The 25122-nt window shown below is 43.2% G+C and overlaps 1 long non-coding RNA gene across 1 annotated transcript in view; it reads left to right on the top strand.

The window, feature by feature from the left end:
- Positions 1 to 25122, top strand: part of LOC141239065 (uncharacterized) — a 56519-nt gene that overhangs the window by 14542 nt on the left and 16855 nt on the right. Inside the window, exon 2 of the long non-coding RNA XR_012304484.1 lies at positions 6180 to 6208. This is a non-coding gene — a long non-coding RNA (uncharacterized lncRNA). The remainder of the gene's footprint in view (positions 1 to 6179; positions 6209 to 25122) is intronic.

The raw sequence follows: 25122 nt of genomic DNA, 5'->3' as shown, positions 1-25122 counted from the left end.
ACTTCTTTAATAAAATTAAAAATGTACCAGTAAAAATGCTTGCCACGTGGGCGTAGAACGTGTTTAATAGCTAGTGCAATATATAGTGAGGCATTCACACTATAAGCTATACAGTTTATACATAGCTCTATACTGTCATATAGTAGATGCCTCGTTGTGTGAAACTGTGCCTGTGTATATAATATATAGTGGGTAGTTCACACTTTATATTGTATACATAGTAATACGCTATACTATCATATAGTATATACCTTGTATATAGTATAGAGCTCCGTAGATCACTACTAGCTTCACGATCACCCAATTAAGATTATTAGCTGCCACCACCAATCAGTTCCGGTCGATTGGATGCCTTATAGGTAGCGTGTGGCTTTGGGGGAGGAACGATTACAGAGCAAAAGAAACAGAACTATTACATTTTATATTTAATCCAAAGGGAGACAGTGTTTATGAAAAAATATACAAAAGATTTTACAAAGGGAGACAAAACAATACAGCATATACAGTTACAGAAATAAAAGGGATTAACAGAAAAGCTTACTATACCGATCGCAGAGACGATTCAGTTTAGATGAAGGAAAGCGCTTCGATTTGACTGTTAAGGAACGTGGCCCTTGCTTACACGAAAATATGTATCTTCCAGCATGAGCGAAGATCAATATTCGGCTTGATCTTTTATGCCTGATTGGGCCCTGCCCACACACTCCCCTGTGATGATGTCACGTGGGCTGGTCTGCGCCCTTCATGTTTTTTTTTAAATCTCTTAATTTCTGTGATATCTCCTCGCTCGATGATCGCAGAAGTTAGCAAGTGAATCCATATTTTTTATTGTGATTTTACTTTTCCTTAGAGATCAAACATGACATGGCTGCTTTCAGTTATCTTTGCCCTGTTGCGTTACAGCTCAACGGCAGGGCTCGCAGATATGGAAAAATATGCATACTGTTCCCCACATAGCCCCGCTGCTAAAAATATAGGTCCCATCACAATCAGAATTATAGAAATTCCCCTATTCCACACTTACTTTCGGTACCTAAAAGTCTGGAGATTAAACGCATTTGCAACTGGAAATGACCCGGCTATTCTCAGGAGTGTGATAGATTCCCTTTGAAGCCTAAGGAGATGTTTCCTATCTCTCTCAGGTGTCATAATGGTTACCTTTACACAACTCATTCAGTCTCTAGTCCAGGGGTCCTCAAACTTTTTAAACACGGGGCCAGTTCACTGTCCCTCAGACTATTGGAGGGCTGGAATATAGTTTTTTTTAAAAAAAACTATGAACAAATTCCTATGCACACTGCACATATCTTATTTTGATGTAAAAAAACAATACAGGAACAAATACAATATTTAAAATGAAGAACAAGTAAAGTTAGATAAACCGGTATTTCAATAGGCAAGTAAATGTCCCCAATAGACACCATAGGCCCCAATAGGCAGGTAAATATCCCCAATAGGCAGCATAGGTCCCCAATAGGCAGGTAAATATCCCCAATAGGCAGCATAGGTCCCCAATAGGCAGGTAAATGTCCCCAATAGGCAGGTAAATGTCCCCAATAGGCAGCATAGGTCCTCAATGGGGAGGTAAAAGTCCCCAATAGGCAGCATAGGTCCTCAATGGGCAGGTAAATGACCCCAATAGGCAGCATAGGTCCTCAATAGGCAGGCTATTTCCCCCTTATAATGCCCCATGCAGGCTGTTCCCCCCTTATAATGCCCCATGCAGGATGTCACCCCCCATATAATGCCCCATGCATGATGTCCCTTTCTCCCACCATATAATGCCCCATGCAAGATATCACTCCCCTGTCTTTATAATGTCCCATGCAGGATGTCACCCCCCCATATAATGCCCCATGCAGGATGTCACTCCCCTGTCGTTATAATGCCCCATTCCGGGTGTCACCCCCATATAATGCCCCATGCAGGATGTCCCTTTCTCCCACCATATAATGCCCCATGCAAGATATCACTCCCCTGTCTTTATAATGCCCCATGCAGGATGTCACCCCCCCCATATAATGCCCCATGCAGGATGTCACTCCCCTGTCGTTATAATGCCCCATGCAGGATGTCACCCCCCCATATAATGCGCCACGCAGGATATCACTCCCCTGTCGTTATAATGCCCCTTTCAGGATGTCACCCCCCATATAATACCCCATGCAGCATGTCACTCCCCCATATAATACCCCATGCAGGATGTCACCCCCCCATATAATGCCCCATGCAGCATGTCACCCCCCCATATAATGCCCCATGCAGGATATCACTCCCTTGTTGTTATAATGCCCCATTCAGGATGTCACCCCCCCCATATAATGCCCCATGCAGGATGTCACTCCCCTGTTGTTATAATGCCCCATTCAGGATATCATCCCCCCATATAATGCCCCATGCAGGATGTCACTCCCCTGTCGTTATAATGCCCCATGCAGGATGTCACCCCCCCCCCATATAATGCCCCATGCAGGATGTCACTCCCCTGTCGTTATAATGCCCCATTCAGGATGTCACCCCCCCATATAATGCGCCACGCAGGATATCACTCCCCTGTCGTTATAATGCCCCTTTCAGGATGTCACCCCCCCCATATAATACCCCATGCAGCATGTCACTCCCCCATATAATGCCCCATGCAGCATGTCACCCCCCCATATAATGCCCCATGCAGCATGTCACTCCCCCATATAATGCCCCATGCAGCATGTCACCCCCCCATATAATGCCCCATGCAGGATATCACTCCCCTGTCGTTATAATGCCCCATTCAGGATGTCACCCCCCCCATATAATGCCTCATGCAGCATGTCACCCCTCCCCCATATAATGCCCCATGCAGGATGTCACCCTTAATATTATGTCCCATGCCTCCATACATTAAAAAAAAAATGCAATTCTCACCTCCCTCCTCCTCACCTGCTGCAGCTGCTCAATTCCGGACTCCAGCGTTGCCGGCCTCATCCTGCTCTGCGCTGCCTGTGATGGCTCAGGGGAGGGCACGGTGTAAAGACGTCACCGCACCCTCTGACCTGACACGTCACAGGGAGCATGCTCCAGGAAGACAGTGGATCTGCGGAGGCACGAGAGGTAAGTATCCGGCTGCCGGGGCCATGAGCAAGCGGGGGGAAGGGCGGGCGCTGGCACCGCTCTCCTCTGCCCCCAGCTCGGCGGGCCGGATAAAAATCCTCCGCGGGCCGTAGTTTGAGGACCCCTGCTCTAGTCCATATGTTTCAAGGTGTCTATTCATCGCATGTGTCTTTTACTAAGGGCTCCATTTCTTATGGTAATTAGCCTGAATAATTAAGTTTGGCACTTCTTGTGTGCACTGCCACTTTACATTGAAGCAGCTTTTTAGATTGTCAGCTTTACTCCTTACTATGGTATAGGGTTTGTGGGGATGAGGGGCTTGGAGAGAGAGATATTTTTTATATTTCCTGACAAATAGTATACAGTATGGAGCTATGTATACAATATGTAGTATATAGTGTGAACTCCCCACTATATATTATATGCACAGGCACAGCTTTACACAATGAGGTATATACTATGTGATAGTATGTGGTATAGCACTTTGTATACAAGATATAGTGTGAATGCCCCACTAAATATGATGTACACATGCAAAGCTTCACTCTGAGCTATATACTATACAATAATATATAGTATAGAGTATGTATACATTAGTATATAGTGTGAACTCCCCACTGCATATTATATACACAGGTACAGTTTTACACTACGAGGTGTCTACTAGATGATGGTATATAGCAATGTTTCCCAAACTCCAGTCCTCATGGCCCCCACAGGTCATGTTTTCAGGATCTTCTTAGTATTGCACAGGTGATGGAATTACTATCAAGGCATCATGAATTCTCTAACCTGTGCAATACTAAGGAGATCCTGAAAACATGACCTGTGGGGGCCATGAGGACTGGAGTTTGGGAAACACTGGTATATAGTATAGTGCTATGTATACATTATATGGTATGTAGTGTGAACTCCCCACAATAGTGATGGTCCGAGTCAAAATCAGGTCACTTTAACTTGTCTCAAGCATTAGAACTGGTATTTTTAGGGGTTAAATTACTTTGGTTCACTGATCTCACACCACTGTTACACATATAGGGATGCCCTTCATCAAACATAAATTCTCTAGCCCAGCTTAAACGGGTTCTGTGCATCAGGACTGACATCAAAGTCGGCAATTAGCTTATTTTTACAGATTTGCATAAGTTACTTTTTTTAATTGGTTAAAGGGGTACTCCGGGGAGATAAAAAAAAAAAAAGTTGTACTGTTCCTGCACTCATACACTATAAAGATGATATGCCCAGCGCGCTATAATAATCTTTATAACTCCTGCTCCCTGCTAGTAGCCCTGTGAATGAGACATTATCAAGGGGCTGCTATTAGAAGCTGTGAGCAGGCGATGCCCTCGACATGTCCCCTCACCTGGGACTGCAGACAGGGAGACATTATGGGGCTGGTGTGACAGGCGCTGCTTTTCACTGCACTGCTCACCCCTCTGTCTGGGACATTACAGCAGTGTGCAGCTCCTCGCTGTTATTACCCAGTCTAATAGTTGTTTCCCTGCCGACAACGGGAGTTGCCTCGCCTCCTCTCCTCAGGCTACCTGTTCCCTACATGCGGGAGCAGCACTTAGTGTATGATGTAATGACCCAGGCGGGAGGGGGTAGCAGTGAAAGAGCAGATCCTGTCACGGAATTAAAAGGGTTAAAAAGATTATGTATCTGCACTGGGCATCTCCTCTTTATAATTTGAGTGCAGGAACAGTCCAAAATAAATGTCTATCTCCCTGGGGTACCCCTTTTAAATAACTGTGGGCCAGTGATCTCACATCACTGTTATACAATAGTGATGCCCTGCATGAGATTCAGGTCACTCCAGCATGGCCCAAATGGGTTCTGGGCATGTGAACTGGCATCAAAGTGGGCAAATGGTTGTATGACTTAGTACTACTGGTTTTACTGCACCACCACACAGAAGAGGAAGACCCACATCACAGTTTCCTTCTGGATGGCCAAAGTGGTTATTAATCAGAAAAGCTGGCATCAAGGTGGGCAAATTTCAACTTTGTCGTGGGTTGAATAAGTTACTGATTTAGTTTTTTTTAGAGTTTAAGGGGTTGTCCGGCCTTAGGCTACTGTATGTACCTGCAGACTTGTGAATCCTCACATCGCAAATATTGCTCACTGTAAGATTTCTCCGATGGCGGCACAAGGAGTTGGCGGTCATGTGTAATTTGCATACTTCAGCCATATCCTGACTATATGAGCGTGACCTCCCTCAATGCAAGTGTATTAAGTGAGGCTGGATACAATCTAGTCAGAAAGTGGCTGGAAGTATGCAATTTGCATACTTGTGGTCACATGACTGCCCACTAATGGCGCTGGCACCGGAGGATCCTCACAGTGAGCAGTGTGTGCATTGTGAGGATTCACAAGTCTGCAATCACATGCAGTGACTTCAGACTTGTAACCTAAGGCCGGACAACCCCTCTAACTCTAAAAATAAACCAGTAACTTCTTCAAATCAGTACAAAGTTACAATTTTTGTCCACTTTGATGCCAGCTTTTCAGATCAGTAACCACTTTGACCATCCTGAAGGAAATTGATTATAATATGGGTGTTCCTCTTCTGTGTGCTGGTGATGTAAGACCAATATTCATTCAACCATTTAGCAACACCAGATACTTATTCAAATCTGTGAAAACTGGCTAATTGCCTACTTTGATGCCATTTTTGATACCCAGAACCCATTTGGACTAGGCTGGAATTACCTGAATTTGATGCAGGGCATCACTTTTTCTGTAATTATGGTGTGAGATCAGTGGCTCAGGGTTATATAACCCTTCAAAAACACAAGTTATTCGGCTGTGTGCCCACGATGCTTTTTTGGTGCGTTTTTTGTTGCGTATTTGCAGCGCATAAACGCTCCAGAAACGCATTGCATACCTTTTCCCATGACTTCCTATGACATTCTGCAAGTTCTGTGCACATGGTCAGGATTTTTTCTGCGCAGAAAATTTTCTAATAACTCAATTTGGTGACAGTTCTATTGCCCAGAACCTGTTTGGGCCAGGTTGGAGGAACGTGTTTGATGCGTAGTATCACTCTCTGTGTAAATCCTAAATACTTGACATTTTTTTTTCTTCAGCAGACAAAGCTTAAACGGCACAGAAGAGGGTAAGTCTGATTTCATTCTCTTATGTCCATTACTAGGACAATATCTTTATAAATACTGTGTTTTCCTGGATATAAAACCTACACCTAAAATAAGCCTTTGCATGATTTTACAGAGTTTTTGGCGTATGCTTGAAATATAATCCCCAAAAATAAGCCCTAGTTACAGTTAAGGCCAGCATTAAAGTGGGTGGAGAGCAAACTGGGCAATTGACCAAGACCCCAACTTTCGTCGGTTGTGTGCCCACGATGCGTTTTTTAAGTGTTTCCGCAGCGGCAAAAACGCTGCAGAAATGCTTAAAAAACGCATGGTAGAAGGCCTGCCATGTTCCCCAATGATAATCCGCACGTGCTGTGCACATGCTGCAGAAATTTCCGCTGTGGATTATCATTGCGGAAAAAAACGCAGCACTACCAATTATTTTGCGGAAGTGCTACGTTTTCGCCGCCATTGACTTGCATTAGAACAAATGGATTACGCATCACTGTATACAGTTATATGAAAAAGTTTGGGCACCCCTATTAATCTTAAGCTTAATGTTTTATAAAAATTGGTGTTTTTGCAACAGCTATTTCAGTTTGATATATGTAATAACTGTTGGACACAGTAATGTTTCTGCCTTGAAATGAGGTTTATTGTACTAACAGAAAATGTGCAATCTGCATTCAAACAAAATTTGACAGGTGCATAAGTATGGGCACCCTTATCATTTTCTTGTTTTAAATACTCCTACCTACTTTTTACTGACTTACTAAAGCACTTTTTTTGGTTTTGTAACCTCATTGAGCTTTGAACTTCATAGCCAGGTGTATGCAATCATGAGAAAAGCTACTTAAAGTCGCCACTTGCAAGTTGTTCTCCTGTTTGAATCTCCTCTGAAGAGTGGCATCATGGGCTCCTCAAAACAACTGCCAAATGATCTGAAAACAAAGATTATTCAACATAGTTGTTCAGGGGAAGGATACAAAAAGCTGTCTCAGAGATTTAACCTGTCAGTTTCCACTGTGAGGAACATAGTAAGGAAATGGAAGAACACAGGGACAGTTCTTGTTAAGGCCAGAAGTGGCAGGCCAAGAAAAACATCAGAAAGGCAGAGAAGAAGAATGGTGAGATCAGTCAAGGACAATCCTCAGACCACCTCCAGAGAGCTGCAGCATCAACTTGCTGCAGATGGTGTTACTGTGCATCGGTCAACTATACAACGCACTTTGCACAAGGAGAAGCTGTATGGGAGAGTGATGCGAAAGAAGCCGTTTCTGCAAGCACGCCACAAACAGAGTCGGCTGAGGTATGCAAAAGCACATTTGGAGAAGCCAATTTCTTTTTGGAAGAAGGTCCTGTGGACTGATGAAACCAAGATTGAGTTGTTTGGTCATACAAAAAGGCGTTATGCATGGCGGCAAAAAAACACAGCATTCCAAGAAAAACACTTGCTACCCACAGTAAAATTTGGTGGAGGTTCCATCATGCTTTGGGGCTGTGTGGCCAATGCCATCACCGGGAATCTTGTTAAAGTTGAGGGACGCATGGATTCCACTCAGTATCAGCAGATTCTTGACAATAATGTTCAAGAATCAGTGACAAAGTTGAAGTTACGCAGGGGATGGATCTTTCAGCAAGACAATGATCCAAAACACCGCTCCAAATCTACTCAGGCATTCATGCAGAGGAACAATTACAATGTTCTGGAATGGCCATCCCAGTCCCCAGACCTGAATATCATTGAACATCTGTGGGATCATTTGAAGAGGGCTGTCCATGCTCGGCGACCATCAAACTTAACTGAACTGGAATTGTTTTGTAAAGAGGAATGGTCAAAAATACCTTCATCCAGGATCCAGGAAATCATTAAAAGCTACAGGAAGCGACTAGAGGCTGTTATTTTTGCAAAAGGAGGATTTACTAAATATTAATGTCACTTTTCTGGTGAGGTGCCCATACTTATGCACCTGTCAAATTTTGTTTGAATGCAGATTGCACATTTTCTGTAAGTACAATAAACCTCATTTCAAGGCAGAAACATTACTGTGTCCAACAGTTATTACATATATCAAACTGAAATAGCTGTTGCAAAAACACCAATTTTTATAAAACATTAAGCTTAAGATTAATAGGGGTGCCCAAACTTTTTCATATAACTGTATGTAGATGCACATTCCATGCGTTCTAATGTACGGCTGGTACCCAGGTCTAGAGAAGAGGAGACTCTCCTCCGGACCCGGGTACCATAGAAACTGTGAAAAAAAGAATAAAATAAAAAATAAATATGATACTTACCTTCTGGCGGCCCGCGGCGCGCTCCTCCTTGCTTGGTGGCAGTTCGCGATGGAATGAAGGACCTGCGCTGACGTCACAGTCATGTGACGGGTCACGCGACGCTGACGTCGGCAAGTCCTTCAGTTTACCACTGCCAGCAGTCGGGACGGTGAAGCAAGCCAGCATGGGCCATCGGAGGGTAAGTATATATTTATTTGTTTATTTTTTGACATTCTCTCGGGTCACACTATATGCCGGTTGCATGGATTCATATAGTGTGACCAAGTTGACAAGCACTTTCCAAGTGATGCTAAAATCGCTTGGAAAGCGCTTGACAACCCGCATGTGGAAATGCCAGTGAAGAACACTTCACTTCCGCATGTACCTGGCAGGAAAACCGCATGTACAATCCGCATGTACAATCCGCATGTACAATCTGCATGTACAATCCGCATGTACAATCCGCATGTACAATCCGCATGTACATTCCGCATGTACAATCCGCATGTACAATCCGCATGTACAATCCGCATGTACAATCCACATGTACAATCCGCATGTACATTCCGCATGTACAATCCGCATGTACAATCCGCATGTACAATCCGCATGTACAATCCGCATGTACATTCCGCATGTACAATCCGCATGTACAATCCGCATGTACAATCCGCATGTACAATCCACATGTACAATCCGCATGTGTTTTTTTCTGCCAGGGAGATGCAGAAACGCTCGGGAAAAATCCTGAGCATTTCTGCATCGTGGGCACATAGCCTTAGAGGTCACCAGCGTTTTTATTCCGAGGTTAAGACTTCCTAAGGACGTTTGGTGACATCAAGGTCATTTGACCATGATCTCACCAAATTTTATTTAACCCCTTCACCCCCCAAGCTTGTTTTCATCTTTCTGCCAGCCCAATTTTTACAATTCTGACCACTTTATGAGGTAATTACTCTGGAACGCTTCAACGGATCCCACTGATTCTGAGATTGTTTTTTCATGACGTATTGTTCTTCACGTTAGTGGTAAAATTTGTTCAATATGACTTGCGTTTATTTGTGAAAAAAATGGAAATTTGGTGAAAATGTCGCAATTTTCAAACCTTTAATTTTTATACCCTTAACCCCTTTACAACCTTGGACGTATGAGTATGAATCCTGAACAATTTACCTCCCCCACTATTATGCCAAAACCAGAATGAGATTTTTTTTTTCACTGTACTTAATTTACATGCATAAAAGAGACAAAGCATGAACAAGAGATAATTCTGCAAAAAAAAAATCCAAAAACGCACCAAAACAACATAAATAATGCAGCAAAACCTCTGTTTTTGACCCAGCTGATTTCCTTCCAGAGATCAGTTTTGCTGCAGATTTTTGACATAAAAAAACAACATGTGTGAACAGGGCCTAAAAATTACACGCCTCAAAGTCCTCAAAACCACATTCAAGAAGTTTATCCCTTCGCAGGAATTAATGCATCACAAGAATTAATGTGGAAGGAAAAAAATTAACATTTTATTTTTTTTCTAAAATTTGTAACTTTAGCCCCAAATTTTTTATTTTCACAAATGGACTCCAAAATATTTTGTGCTATTTCTCCTGAGTGCGCCAATAACACATATGTGGGGGAAAGCTACTGTTTTGTCGCACAGCGGCTCGGAAGGGAAGGAGCACTGTTTGACTTTTTGAATGCAAAAAATGGATGGAATCGACTGCGGACGCCATGTCACTTTTGGAGACCCCCTGATGTGATTTAAAAATGGAAACCTCCATAAACTAGACCATTCAAGGCGGGGGCGAACACTGACATCTTGGGGACCCTGTGCAAGAAATGTGCCTAGAACCCCTCCTTTTATGGCATTTTATATATGTAATAAAAGAGGGCACTGTGACTAACAGAAATAACAAGAATACACTTGTTATACAGTACAGACCAAAAGTTTGGACACACCTCATTTATAGATTTTTCTGTATTTTCATGACTATGAAAATTGTACATTCACACTGAAGGCATCAAAACTATGAATTAACACATGTGGAATTATATACTTAGCAAAAAAGTGTGAAACACCTGAAAATATGTCTTATATTCTAGGTTCTTCAAAGTAGCCAGCTTTTGCTTTGATGACTGCTTTACACACTCTTGGCATTCTCTTGATGAGCTTCAAGAGGTAGTCACCGGAAATGGTCTTTCAACAATCTTGAAGGAGTTCCCAGAGATACTTAGCACTTGTTGGCCCTTTTACCTTCACTCTGCGGTCCAGCTCACCCCAAACCATCTTGATTGGGATTAGGTCTGGTGACTGTGGAGGCCAGGTCATCTGGCGTAGCGCCCCATCACTCTCCTTCTTGGTCAAATAGCCCTTACACAGCCTGGAGGTATGTTTGGGGTCATTGTCCTGTTGAAAAATAAATGATGGTCCAGCTAAACGTAAATCGGATGGAATAACTTGCCGCTGCAAGATGCTGTGGTAGCCATGCTGGTTCAGTATGCCTTCAATTTTGAATAAATCCCCAACAGTGTCACCAGCAAAGCACCCCCACACCATCACACCTTCTCCTCCATGCTTCACGGTGGGAACCAGGCATGTAGAGTCCATCCGTTCACCTTTTCTGCGTCGCACAAAGACACGGTGGTTGGAACCAAAGATTTCAAATTTGGACTCATCAGACCAAAGCACAGATTTCCACTGGTCTAATGTCCATTCCTTGTGTTCTTTAGCCCAAACAAGTCTCTTCTGCTCGTTGCCTGTCCTTAGCAGTGGTTTCCTAGCAGCTATTTTACCATGAAGGCCTGCTGCAAAAAGTCTCCTCTTAACAGTTGTTGTAGAGATGTTGCTGCTAGAACTCTGTGTGGCATTGACCTGGTCTCTAATCTGAGCTGCTGTTAACCTGCGATTTTTGAGGCTGGTGACTCGGATAAACTTCTCCTCAGAAGCAGAGGTGACTCTTGGTCTTCCTTTCCTGTGGTGGTCCTCATGTGAGCCATTTTCTTTGTAGCGCTTGATGGTTTTTGCAACTGCACTTGGGGACACTTTCAAAGTTTGCCCAATTTTTCGGACTGACTGACCTTCATTTCTTAAAGTAATGATGGCCACTCCTTTTTCTTTACTTAGCTGCTTTTTTCTTGCCATAATACAAATTCTAACAGTCCATTCAGTAGGACTATCAGCTGTATATCCACCTGACTTCTGCACAACACAACTGATGGTCCCAACCCCATTTATAAGGCAAGAAATCCCACTTATTAAACCTGACAGGGCACATCTGTGAAGTGAAAACCATTTTGGGCGACTACCTCTTGAAGCTCATCAAGAGAATGCCAAGAGTGTGCAAAGCAGCCATCAAAGCAAAAGGTTACTTTGAAGAACCTAGAATATAAGACATATTTTCAGTTGTTTCACACTATTTTGTTAGTATATAATTCCACGTGTGTTAATTCATAGTTTTGATGCCTTCAGTGTGAATATACAATTTTCAAAGTCATGAAAATGTGGAAAAATCTTTAAATGAGAAGGTGTGTCCAAACTTTTGGTCTGTACTGTATATATATATTCAGTCAGTCTGAAAAATTGGGAAAACTTTGAAAGTGTCCTCAAGTACAGTTGAGGCCTCTCCTCACTCCATTCATTGTTCTCTCCCCACCCCCATCATTGACCTCTCTGCACCCCCCCATTATAATCTCCCCCACTCCTCATTGTCCTCTCCCCACTCCATTCATTGTCCTCTACCACAGGCGCGCACTACATGCTGATGTCATCAAGCCGTGCGCGCCTGTATGAGAGAGAAAGCACTGGGCAGGAAGCAGAGGATGGATTCGTGCAGCTCCACAGCCATTATCTTATCTCCTGTTGGCAACGGAGATGCATCAATCGCTCCCTGCCCGCTGCTCATAATGAGGGCAATTGCCCTCATTATTAGCCACCCTGCAAGGGCCCCCCTGCACCTCCGAGCCCACGTGCAGCTGCACCGACGGTATGTCCGCCCCTGTTTCATGGAATGTATATAGATGTGTGTTGAACACGTTGAACTTCCAGATGCTTCACAGAAGTTTATAATGTAGAGCCGTGAAAATAAAAAGTCACATTTTTCCCACAAAAATGTTCATTAAGCCCCAAATGTAGATTTGATGAAAGCCGGCCGGTGGGTGCAGCTCTCTGGCTCCCCCTTACCTCTCAGGTGAGTCAAGGTACTGCACCTAGAGTAAGTGGTGCCAGGAAGCTGCTACCAGGGGGGGAAAGCACGGTGGTGTGTTGTCCCTTACACGTCACCAATCCGTGACGCCACGATACAGGCACAACTCTCTGGCGCCCCCTTGCCTCTCAGGTCAGTCAAGGTACTGCACCTAGAGTGAGTGGTCGCCGGAGAGGCCGTCCTGTAGCCCTCTGGGTATTTGAGGCCCTCTTCAGTGAGGGCGGTATATATATTCCCCTGGCTGCGCCAGTAATATATATCCACACCTCTGACCGTCACTGCTAGCCTTCCTCAAATCCCCCAGATGGTATGCTGCCACCAGTTCTCGTTTGATACAAGCCCGGTCCGTTAATAGACTTGTATCGGGTCAGGAACCAACCCAGTAGCGTTTCAGCCAAGCGTTTCCGGACCAATGGATTCGTATATGCAGAGTAAAGGATACAGCCCACGATTAATTTATGATTTAATCGATTATAAGAATACACTAGATTACAAGGCTATACCATTAACTATACAATGGTATTTTGGCCAGAATAAGAAATATAGCAATTAGAAGTACAAAACACAGGAATAACAACGATAAATCAGTTACCGTTCTTGTGGTGCAAGGGAGGATTGCGATCCCACAGGTTCAAGCTTAGTTGCAGTCGTCCAGGCCTCAGTAGCACATGGCAAAGGTGCTCCTCCCACTCAGATACCTGGACCCGACGGTAGGAGTTGTTCACATCATCTCCTGGGTCAAACTGAGGGGGTTTCTGACTGTCGGCTATACTAAAGTCCTGTCACGCCCACTCTTGGTGATGTCAGTTTACTAAAACCCGCCCCCCAACCAATGCTCATTTTAGCTTCATTTTAGAAAAGTACCCATAACTTTCCCTGGGGTGACCTCATCGTATCACCAGAGGTCTCATCGTGATCCTCCTCTTGTGGGGAAGCCATTGACTCTAAACATGCCTCCCCTGAGACCTTGTATATGGTTCTTCTAAATATCCAGCTTTCCAGGCCACTCAGGGATTTATGAGTCCCATGATTGTGTCCGCGGGCACCTTCCTCACATGATACATTTTATTTGGGTTCCCTAACTTGTATCGTGTGGTTAGAAATTGATACTGTATCTTGTAGCTTTTGGGTGGCCATTTTCCACAAAGAAAGCACATGGTTCCTGGACAATGGAAAGGTTTGCAGGCATGCACAAATGGTTTGCTTTTGGTTTCCAGTGACATCAAGGTGTTAATTACCCCCCTGGGGCCTAGCTGACTCTGTCCTTCTTGGACACAGAAAAAATGGCCCATCTATTTACCATATCAAAAACGTTTCTGGAGACTGATCTCCAGAGGTGGGGGCGAATTGCTCTGTTTACCAGGGGCTGCAGAAATCTGACATGGTAGAAGCTGTGTGACAATAGGGAATATCTTCAGGTATGACGTATCATACCTAAGATGGCGGCTAACTTTCATGACACAGTAGAATTTTCACAAGGGTAAGAAAATGCACAATACAATTTGCTGTGCAGTTTCTTCTGAGTACGCCAATACCCCATATGTGGAGGAAAAGTACTGTTGGTGCGAATATCAGGTCTCGGAACAGACGTGCCATTTGAGTTTTTGAATGCAATATTGGCTGGCATCATTAGCGGATGCCATGTGGTGTTTGGGGAGTTCCTGGTGTGTCTGAATAGTGGAAAGCCACCCCCCACAAGTCAACCCATTTGGGAAACTAAACCCCTGAAGGAATGTATCTAGATGTGTGTCGAGCACCTAGAATCCCCAATACTTCGCAGAAGTTTATAACATAACTTATGAAAAAAAAAAAATCACATTTTTCCCTACAAAATTTTTAGCCCCAAATTTTGCATTTTCACAAGGGTAACAGGAGGAAGTGCACTTTACAATTTGTTATGCAGTTTTTCCTGAGTACACCGATGACCAATATGTGATGGAAAACTACTGTTTGGGCGCATGGCAGGGTTCGGAAGGGAAATAACTATTTGACTTCTTGAATGCAAAATTTGCTGGGATCACTAGCGGACGCCATATCGCATTTGGAGAGTCCCTGATGTGCTTAAACAATAGAAACTAGACCCCTCAAGGAATGTATCCAGATGTGTGGTGAGCAACTTGAACCCCCGGGTTCTTCATAGAAGTTTATAAAGTTGAGCTGTGAAAATAAAAAAAATCAAATTTTTACAAAAAAAATGTTCTTTTAACCCCAATTTTTTTTTTTTTCACAAGGGCAACAGGAGAAATTGCACCATACAGTTTGATGTGCAATTTCTCCTAAGTTTGCCGATACCCCATATGTTGTGGAAATCTACTGTTCGGGTGCAAGGCTCAAATGGGAAGGAACGCCATTCAACTTTTTGAATGCAAAATTGTCTGGAATCGGTAGCGCATACCATGTTTTTTTTTTCATTATTTTGTGATTCTTTAACCCTTTCCTGACTAGCAGTATATGTACGGCGCCACGGGAGCTGCTATCCCGCAAACCGCCTACATATACTTCCTCGCATCGGGCAGGCTCACAGAGACCGCCACCGCGATCAAGTGCGAGTGTTAGCTCTATATGAGGACTGACACCCTGTAGCAGTGCCCATGATCAGTGCTAGCACTGATCGCGGGCTTTTAACCCCTATGATGCTACTATCAATAGTGACAGCGACATCGAGGAGTTTCACAGAGGGAGGGAGCTCCCTCTCTGCGCCAATCGGCGTTGTGCCGATGGTCTCCATGGTGACCCTGGGCCGAAAGATGGCCGCGGGGTCACCCAGGGGCGATGACCTGTAAGCTCCTGAATTTTATTTAAGAAAAATGTCCCGAAAAGCTAATTTATGAATCATAATAGGACCAGTTAAAACATAAATTTTTATTGACGAGGGTTTTTAAAATGTCAAAAATATGACCACGAACACACAGACACCATAAAGTGTTAGGGTGCATGCACACGGTCAGTGTTTGCTGCGGATTGGACGCAGCACACTTGGTCTGCTTCCAATCTGCAGCGGCCAGATGTTACAGCATAGTGGGTGGGATTTATATAAATCCCATGCCCACTATCCGTCTGTCTGCTCCTGCGGCTCACCCGCGGAGAAGGACATGCGACACGTCTTCACAGACCGCAGCATGTCAATTTCTCTTGCTGAAATGCTAGTCTCCGCAAGAGAAATTGACATGCTGCTGTCTGTGAAGACTATACATTACACTAGTAGAATTTCTCTTCCATACTGCAAAAGAAATTCTACTAGTGTAATGTATAGGCTGCGGTGACGCCGCATGTGTTCAATAAACACATGCGGATTTACCTGTGTGCAGCGCTTTGGACGCAGCATCAGTATGCTGCTTTCAAAGCGCTGCCATTCCTGACAGTGTGCACATACCCTTACCCAAAAGAAACTTTTCAAATACCTCAAAATTCTGTATATTGACTATCTAAATGACCCTAATTTAACACCTATCAATTTCCCTGCCTAACAGCGGAGGTTGGCACCCTATCGGGAAAGCGTTACGGCGCCCCCGCTCCACGGCGGCTAGCCCTCAGATGCCCTGGATGACCCGAGTCAAATGTCTATATCCAACAGGAGAATGGAAAAAATCTTCAGGCACCACTGTGTGATATTTATATAGCTGAACACCAGCAGTGATAAAGGACAATAATAGTGGTGCAAAGGCTAAAGGATGGCATCTATGCAACAAGTAGAAAAATGAATAGCAGTACTCACCTTAGTCCTTTGGCTAAAAAGTCCTTTATTTCGATGCAGCGGTCTATCGGAGGTGCAGCGCAGACAGCGGGGAGACGAGAGGACGACGGCCGTTTTGCGTCTTACAAGCGCTTCTACACATAGGAGGAGTTTAGTATACATAATTAAAAGTTAATTGATTAACATAAAAACATTCATTAAAAAAAACATACAGATGCTATACAATATTTTAGAAAGAGACTGCCATATCTAGGTTTTCATTTAGCCCTAGCGGGCCCTGGGCTTCTGCTTTTAATATCCATTTCCCTTCTCTTGCTAACAGGAACTGATTGTGATTTCCCCTTTGTATGGGGTATTTTAACTGTTCAATGCCTGGAAATTGCAGTACACGAGGGTTTGCATTGTGACACTCCCGAATGTGTTGAATCAATCTAGGTGAGCCTTTACCAGAGGAAATGGAATCATAGTGTTCTCTAAATCTGACAAATGGTTTTTCCAATATAATAGAATTTACATGGACAGTATAATATTATAATATAATATTTATTCCTTCTATATGAAAATAATGGTTTGTTCAAAGCTATATCACAGAGATCCGGATCACTTTCAAGTAAATGCCAATTGTTCCTTACTGCATTCTGTATTAGATCTGTGTTGGCACTTTGTTTAAAATTAAAAATACATTTTCTCTTTTGGTTAGAATCTACTTTTGCATTTTTATGTTGTTGTTTGATTAATTCATGTTGTTTTTTCTTGTGTGCTCTATCTTGTGCTTCTCTCGGTAGTGTAATTGGGTATCTATCCTCTCCTAGAGAACCTGTTAGTTCCTCTGCCTGTTTCAAAAAACCTTGATCAGTATTGTTAATTTTTCTTATGCTCAAGTATTGACTATATGGTACAGTTCTTTTAGTATGAGAAAGATGTGCACTGTCATAATGAAGTAGCATATTGGTAGCTGTTACTTTTTTTCATATAAAAGGAATAAAAATTTGGGAGATTTATTGATACATAATAGATTTAGACGCACTACCGAAAAAAAGACATAGTTAGAAGAAAATTCGTTGACTGGAAATTACAGGTGTGGTAATTGTTCTTTTTGCCAGGCACACATTACAGGGAAAAATCTAAAAATAGGAGCTATATGGCACGAAGTAAAATAATTTCTCATGCAGGACCAAACATGTGGTATATACACTGCTCAAAAAAATAAAGGGAACACTCAACACATGATCTGAATGAATGAAATCTTCTCATTGAATACTTTGTTCTGTACAAAGCTGAATGTGCTGACAACAAAATCACACATAAATCACCAATGGAAATCAAATTTATTAACCAATGGAGGCCTGGATTTGGAGTCACCCCCAAAATTAAAGTGGAAAAACACACTACAGGCTGATCCAACTTTGATGTAATGTCCTTAAAACAAGTCAAAATGAGGCTCAGTATTGTGTGTGGCCTGCACGTGCCTATATGACCTCCCTACAACACCTGGACATGCTCCTGATGAGGTTGCGGATGGTCTCCTGTGGGATCTCCTCCCAGACCTGGACTAAAGCATCCGCCAACTCCTGGACAGTCTGTGGTGCAAAGTCACGTTCGTGGATGGAGCGAGACATGATGTCCCAGATGTGCTCAATCAGATTCAAGTCTGGGGAACGGACGGGTCAGTCCATAGCTTAAATGCCTTCATCTTGCAGGAACTGCTGACACACTCCAGCCACATGAGGTCTGGCATTGTCCTGCATTAGGAGGAACCCAGGGCCAACTGCACCAACATATGGTCTCACAAGGGGTCTGAGGATCTCATCTCATTACCTAATGGCAGTCAGGCTACCTCTGGCGAGCACATGGAGGGCTGTGCTGCCCTCCAAAGAAATACCACCCCACACCATTACTGACCCACTGCCAAATCGGTCATGCTGAAGGATGTTGCAGGCAGCAGATCGCTCTCCACGGCTTCTCCAGACTCTGTCACATGTGCTCAATGTGAACCTGCTTACATCTGTGAAGAGCATAGGGTGCCAGTGGTGACTTTGCCAATCCTGGTGTTCTGTGGCAAATGCCAAGTGTCCTGCACGGTGTTGGGCTGTGAGCACAACCCTCATCTGTGGACTTCGGGCCCTCATACCATCCTCATGGAGTCGGTTTCTAACCGTTTGTGCAGACACATGCACATTTGTGACCTGCTGGAGGTCATTTTGCAGGGCTCTGGCAGTTCTCCTCCAGTTCCTCCTTGACCAAAGGCGGAGGTAGCGGTCCTGCTGCTGGGTTGTTGCCCTCCTAAGGCCCCCTCCACGTCTCCTGGTGTACTGGCCTGTCTCCTGGTAGCACCTCCAGACTCTGGACACTACGCTGACAGACACAGCAAACCTTCTTGCCACAGCTCGCATTGATATGTCATCCTGGATGAGCTGCACTACCTGAGCAACTTCTGTGGGTTGTAGAGTCCGTCTCATGCTACCACGAGTGTGAAAGCACAACTAACATTCAAAAGTGACCAAAACATCAGCCAGAAAGCATTGGTACTGAGATGTGGTCTGTGGTCCCCACCTGCAGAACCACTCCTTTATTGAGGGTGTCTTGATAATTGCCAATAATTTCCATCTATTGTCTATTCCATTTGCACAACAGCATGTGAAATTGATTGTTAATCAGTGTTGCTTCCTAAGTGGACAGTTTGATTTCACAGAAGCTTGATTTACTTGGAGTTACATTCTGTTGTTTAAGTGTTCCCTCTATTTTTTTGAGCAGTGTATATTATACTGTCCATGTAAATTCTATTATATCGGAAAAACCATCCGCCCTTTATTTGTCAGATTTAGAGAACACTATGATTCCATTTCCTCTGGTAAAGGCTCACCTAGATTGATTCAACTCATTCGGGAATGTCACAATGCAAACCCTCGTGTACTGCAATTTCCAGGCATTGAACAGTTAAAATACCCCATACAAGGGGGAAATCACAATCATTTCCTGTTAGCAAGAGAAGGGAAATGGATATTAAAAGAAGAAGCCCAGGGCCCGCTAGGGCTAAATGAAAAGCTAGATATGGCAGTCTTTTTATAGAATATTGTATAGCATCTGTATGTTTTTTTAATGAATGTTTTTATGTTAATTAGATTTTAATTATGTATACTAAACTCCTCCTATAAAGGAAGAATCTTTTGCACTTCCTTTAAAGTTTGGACCCGTAGAAGCGTTTGTAAGTCGCGAAACGGCCGTCGTCCTCTCGTCTCCCCGCTGTCTCCGCTGCACCTCCGATAGACCGCTGCATATGATTGTCCAGAATGCTATGACAAAAAGGACTTTTTAGCCAAAGGACTAAGGTGAGTGCTGCTATTCATTTTTCTATTTGTTGCATAAATGTCTATATCTCCTAACAGGAAGCTCTGTTTCTATACATAGATCACTCCTAGTGTGCTAAGGGTAAGTCATAATGCAACAAATGATAATCAATCAAATTATATGAAATTAAAGTAGTGTCATTATCACACACCTCTGTTTGAAATCACTATCTTACTGATAATAATGGAAAGAGAAGTGATTCAAAGTTCATAGTGCTATAACAATCAGGTCCATAGCAGATCAATATTTAGTTGATCAGACCTATACATTTTAAAAGATTATACCATAGTTTAAGTGCACTGTGCATGAGACAAAATTGACCATATAAATGTGATTTAACCAATTGCACCAGCAGCCCATATGGATCACACTTATATCGATTTATGAATACATATAAGGAGACTTTAATAATATCTTCCTTAGCAATGTGAGCAATTATACTTCAAGGATAATAAACCATGATAGAAACAAAGTACTTATCAATGTGTGATAAAGATCCTCTACATTGCCTCTACACGTTTCGCCCTGTTAGCTCTTCAGGAGGCCTGATGGCAGGTAAATGTGGTGGATATTTGCATGTCTGTCTGATTCAACACATGTCCTTTTATACATAAATAGGAGAACTATTGAGTATAATGGCATAAGAAGCTTTATTTCATAAATAATTCATTTAAAATTAGTACATCACATCAAAAATATGAAATATTATAAAGACAGAGACATGCAGACAAATAGTCCCAATTTTTATTGCTGACCTCTACGAAGGGTCCATCCAAGGGGTCATAAAGCATACTAGTGCAGGGATAGAGAGAGAAGCAAGTGATCAAACGGCTTACATGCAATTATACTAAGTTCATGGAGCCCACTCTACCACAAGAGCTAAATTGCACCTCACTCACCGAGTAAAGGAGAGCCCAAGTCTGAGAGGAACGGCACAGGGACTGGTCAATGGCAAAAGAGAGCCTCGACGCGCGTTTCGCCGGTGATTATCCTTGGCTTTCTCAAGAGACGTGTGTGGTTGCGCTTTCAGGACCTTTAAATATGCCCCCAAGAGATCATGTGTATTGTCACGTGACTCTCCAATATGGCCGCCGAACATCAGATGAAAGGCTGCGCATGTGCTGCTGCTACCACCGCCTCCATGTGCGCGCCCCAGCCGTCATGACTTCGGCACGTGACTGGAAGTGCGGGTAAGCGCTATTCCCGGCGACGCGCTGAAGGCTTATTGACAGCTGAGCGCTACCATAGGGCGGGAGAGACCGGGCGCATGAGCACAACATCTGCTCACAGACAGGCATAGGGGGAAATATGTATGTAATGGACAAATCTACTGCCAAGAATCAATGTGGTAGCAAATTAAAGTGCCATCCGATCATAATAATATTCATGCATTGAACCTAATATCACAAAGTATGAGGGATTATAGCACTCAATGATAATCATAAGTATGCTAGCAAACATCAAAATGCAAAGGGGAAACATACATTATACAAAATATATGTGCATATATTCTTCGCCATCTATCCAATCTATTACAGATATCAGGATGAGAGGGGTCCACAGACAAAGTTCGTCTCTACAAATGGTATAGAGTAGACGGTTTCTAAAGCGCAATCACTATATAAAAGAAGTGAGTACAAATAATAAGAACAAATAAAAACATAGAACCATGGTCCCTAAATTAGGGACCATGGTTCTATGTTTTTATTCTTAATTTTTTAAAATTTTATTTGTTCTTATTCTTTGTACTCACTTCTTTTATATAGTGATTGCACTTTAGGAACCGTCTACTCTATACCATCTGTAGAGACGTATTCTGTCTGTGGACCCCTTCCATCCTGACATCTGCAATATATTGGATAGATGGTGAAGAATTTGTGCATATATATTTTCGTATAATTGATGGCGCCTTAAGAACCGTCTATCCCATACCATTTGTAGAGACGAACTTTGTCTGTGGACCCCTCTCATCCTGATATCTGTAATAGATTGGATAGATGGCGAAGAATATATGCACATATATTTTTGTATAATGTATGTTTCCCCTTTGTATTTTGATGTTTGCTAGCATCCTTATGATTATCATTGAGTGCTATAATCCCTCATACTTTATGTGATATTAGGTTCAATGCATGAATATTATTATTTCCCCCTATGCCTGTCTGTGCACAGATGTTGTGCGCATGCGCCCGGTCTCCCCCGCCCTATGGCTGCGCTCAGCTGTCAATAAGCCTTCGGCGCGTCGCCGGGAATATCGCTTACCCGCACTTCCGGTCACGTGCTGACGTCATGACGGCTGGGACGCGCACATGGAGGCGGTGGTAGCCGCAGCACATACGCCGCCTTTCATCTGATGTTCGGCAGCCATATTGGAGAGTCACGTGACTATACACGTGATCTCTTGGGGGCATATTTAAAGGTCCTGAAAGCGCAACCACACATGCCTCTTGTGAAAGCCAAGGTTAATCACTGGCGAAACGTGCGTCGAGGCTCTCTTTTGCCATTGACCAGTCCCTGTGCCGTTCCTCTCAGACTTGGGCTCTCCTTTACTCGGTGAGTGAGGTGCAATTTAGCTCTTGTGGTAGAGTGGGCTCCATGAACTTAGTATAATTGCATGTAAGCCGTTTGATCACTTGCTTCTCTCTCTATCCCTGCACTAGTATGCTTTATGACCCCTTGGATGGACCCTTCTTAGAGGTCAGCAATAAAAATTGGGACTATTTGTCTGTATGTCTCTGTCTTTATAATATTTCATATTTTTGATGTGATGTACTAATTTTAAATGAATTATTTATGAAATAAAGCTTCTTATGCCATTATACTCAATAGTTCTCCTATTTATATATATATGGTTTTGAGTAGGCACTTGTGTGTGAAGATGGGGGTTGGCCCTCCTCTTTAGACCCCCTACCCACACTATCTATTATGTGGGCCGCAGTTTGTTTACATGTCCTTTTATATAGAGCTCCCTCTCAAACAGTCTCCTCCCCAATCATTTTGATAACTTCCTGTGTAACCGCCCCTTTGACCCTCTCTAGATATAACCCCCATTACTCAATAATCGCCGCTCAGTGTGCCCTGATATAAACCACATATGAAGCAGTCAGGCTAAGATCATTTAAAGCTCAGAAAGCGCAACCCATCCACCACCATACATTATCACGGAGTACGCGCCTATCAGCCACCGCAGGAAGTGACGCGTCCCACTGATGCGATGCGTTCCGACTCAGGATGCTCACCTTAATGCTATGGAACACACAGTACTACACATGACCGGAAACTTTACACCGGAAATAACGTGTGCAGATGAAGCAGTGCGATCCAGCCTCAGACATTCTCCTTGCTACTGTGGAGCGCACGGTACTGTGCATGACCAGAAACTCCGCTGGATAACAGCAACAACCAATTTAGGTGTGCCCAACCCTCTGATTCGCTCCAAACGGGAGCGCAACCACTGACCACCAATATACATAGCCAAAGATAAAACTGTGGATACCATATTTATCACAACTACTCTATTGGTTGATAAACGGGGAAATTGAGAGACAGATAAAATTGCAATTACTCTCTAAACCTCACCTTCAATACTTATACATATGATAGAGTATTTTATAATCACATATATTTACAGAGCGGCAAGGCAAAAAATTATACTAAAAATAAGGGGATGATGAAGACTGATGATACAATAACTTTTTTTAGGGAGGGGTAGAGGACAAGACAAGAAGAGGGGAGAGCAAGGAGGAGCTCCATTGACCATATAGGACAATCAAATGTGTATGTGTGTATATCTGTAAATATATATACACTACAGACCAAAAGTTTGGACACACCTTCTCATTTACATATTTTTCTGTATTTTCATGACTATGAAAATTGTACATTCACACTGAAGGCATCAAAACTATGAATTAACACATGTGGAATTATATACTTACCAAAAAAAGATTGAAACACCTGAAAATATGTCTTATATTCTAGGTTCTTCAAAGTAGCCACCTTTTGCTTTGATGGCTGCTTTGCACACTCTTGACGAGCTTCAAGAGGTAGTCAACGGAAATGGTTTTCACTTCACAGGTGTGCCCTGTCAGGTTTAATAAGTGGGATTTCTTGCCTTATAAATGGGGTTGGGACCATCGTTGTGTTGTGCAGAAGTCAGGTGAATACACAGCTGATAGTCCTACTGAATAGACTGCTAGAATTTGTATTATGGCAAGAAAAAAGCAGCTAAGTAAAGAAAAACGAGTGGCCATCATTACTTTAAGAAATGAAGGTCAGTCAGTGCGAAAAATTGGGAAAACTTTGAAAGTGTCCCCAAGTACAGTTGCAAAAACCATCAAGCGCTACAAAGAAACTGGCTCATATGAGGACCGCCCCAGAAAAGGAAGACCGAGAGTCACCTCTGCTTCTGAGGAGAAGTTTATCCGAGTCATCAGCCTCAGAAATCGCAGGTTAACAGCAGCTCAGATTAGAGACCAGGTCAATGCCACACAGAGTTCTAGCAGCAGACACATCTCTTCAACAACTGTTAAGAGGAGACTTTGTGCAGCAGGCCATCATGGTAAAATAGCTGCTAGGAAACCACTGCTAAAGACAGGCAACAAGCAGAAGAGACTTGTTTGGGCTAAAGAACACAAGGAATGGACATTAGACCAGTAGAAATCTGTGCTTTGGTCTGATGAGTCCAAATTTGAGATCTTTGTGCGACGCAGAAAAGGTGAACAGATAGGGTATGTGCACACGATGCAGAAATGAAGCAGAAAATTTCTGCATCATTTCTGCATCTCCCTGGCAGAAAAAACGCATGCAGATTGTGCATGCGTTTTTCCTGCGGAATACATGCGGATTCACATGCGTTTCCGCATGTGGATTGACAAGCGCTTTCCAGGCGATTTTAGCATCACCTGGAAAGTGCTTGACAACTAGGTCACACTATATAAATCCATGCAAACAGTATGGATTTATATAGTGTGACCCGAGAGAGTGGTAAAAATAAAAAATAAATGTATACTTTACCCTCCGATGGCCCGCGCTGTCCAGCTCACTCCGTTCTCCCTTCCGGCAACACTGAATTTAAAGACCTGCCGACGTCAGCGTCACGTGACCTGTCACATGACTCTGACGTCAGCGCAGGTCCTTCAACTCACTGCAAAGTGCCGGGAACCAAGCAGGAGCGGTACGCGGGCCGACAGTAGGTAAGTATACATTTATTTTTTATTTTATTCTTTTTTTTACAGATTTTTTAATGGTACCTGGGTGTGGATGAGACTCTCCTCTCATCTACACCCGGGTACCATCCGCACATTAGAACGCGTGGATTACGCATCTACATATACAGTGATGTGTAATCCATGCGGTCTAATGCAAGTCAGTGGCGACGAAAACGCCGCATTTCCGCAAAATTAATGGACATGCTGCG

Source organism: Phyllobates terribilis, unplaced genomic scaffold (assembly GCF_046119375.1).
Source record: "Phyllobates terribilis strain yellow unplaced genomic scaffold, ASM4611937v1 Scaffold_764__1_contigs__length_703092, whole genome shotgun sequence".
NCBI classification, from domain to species: Eukaryota; Metazoa; Chordata; class Amphibia; order Anura; family Dendrobatidae; genus Phyllobates; species Phyllobates terribilis.
Note: the sequence above shows the minus strand (reverse complement) of the source record. Positions and strands in the feature narration are given on the sequence as shown.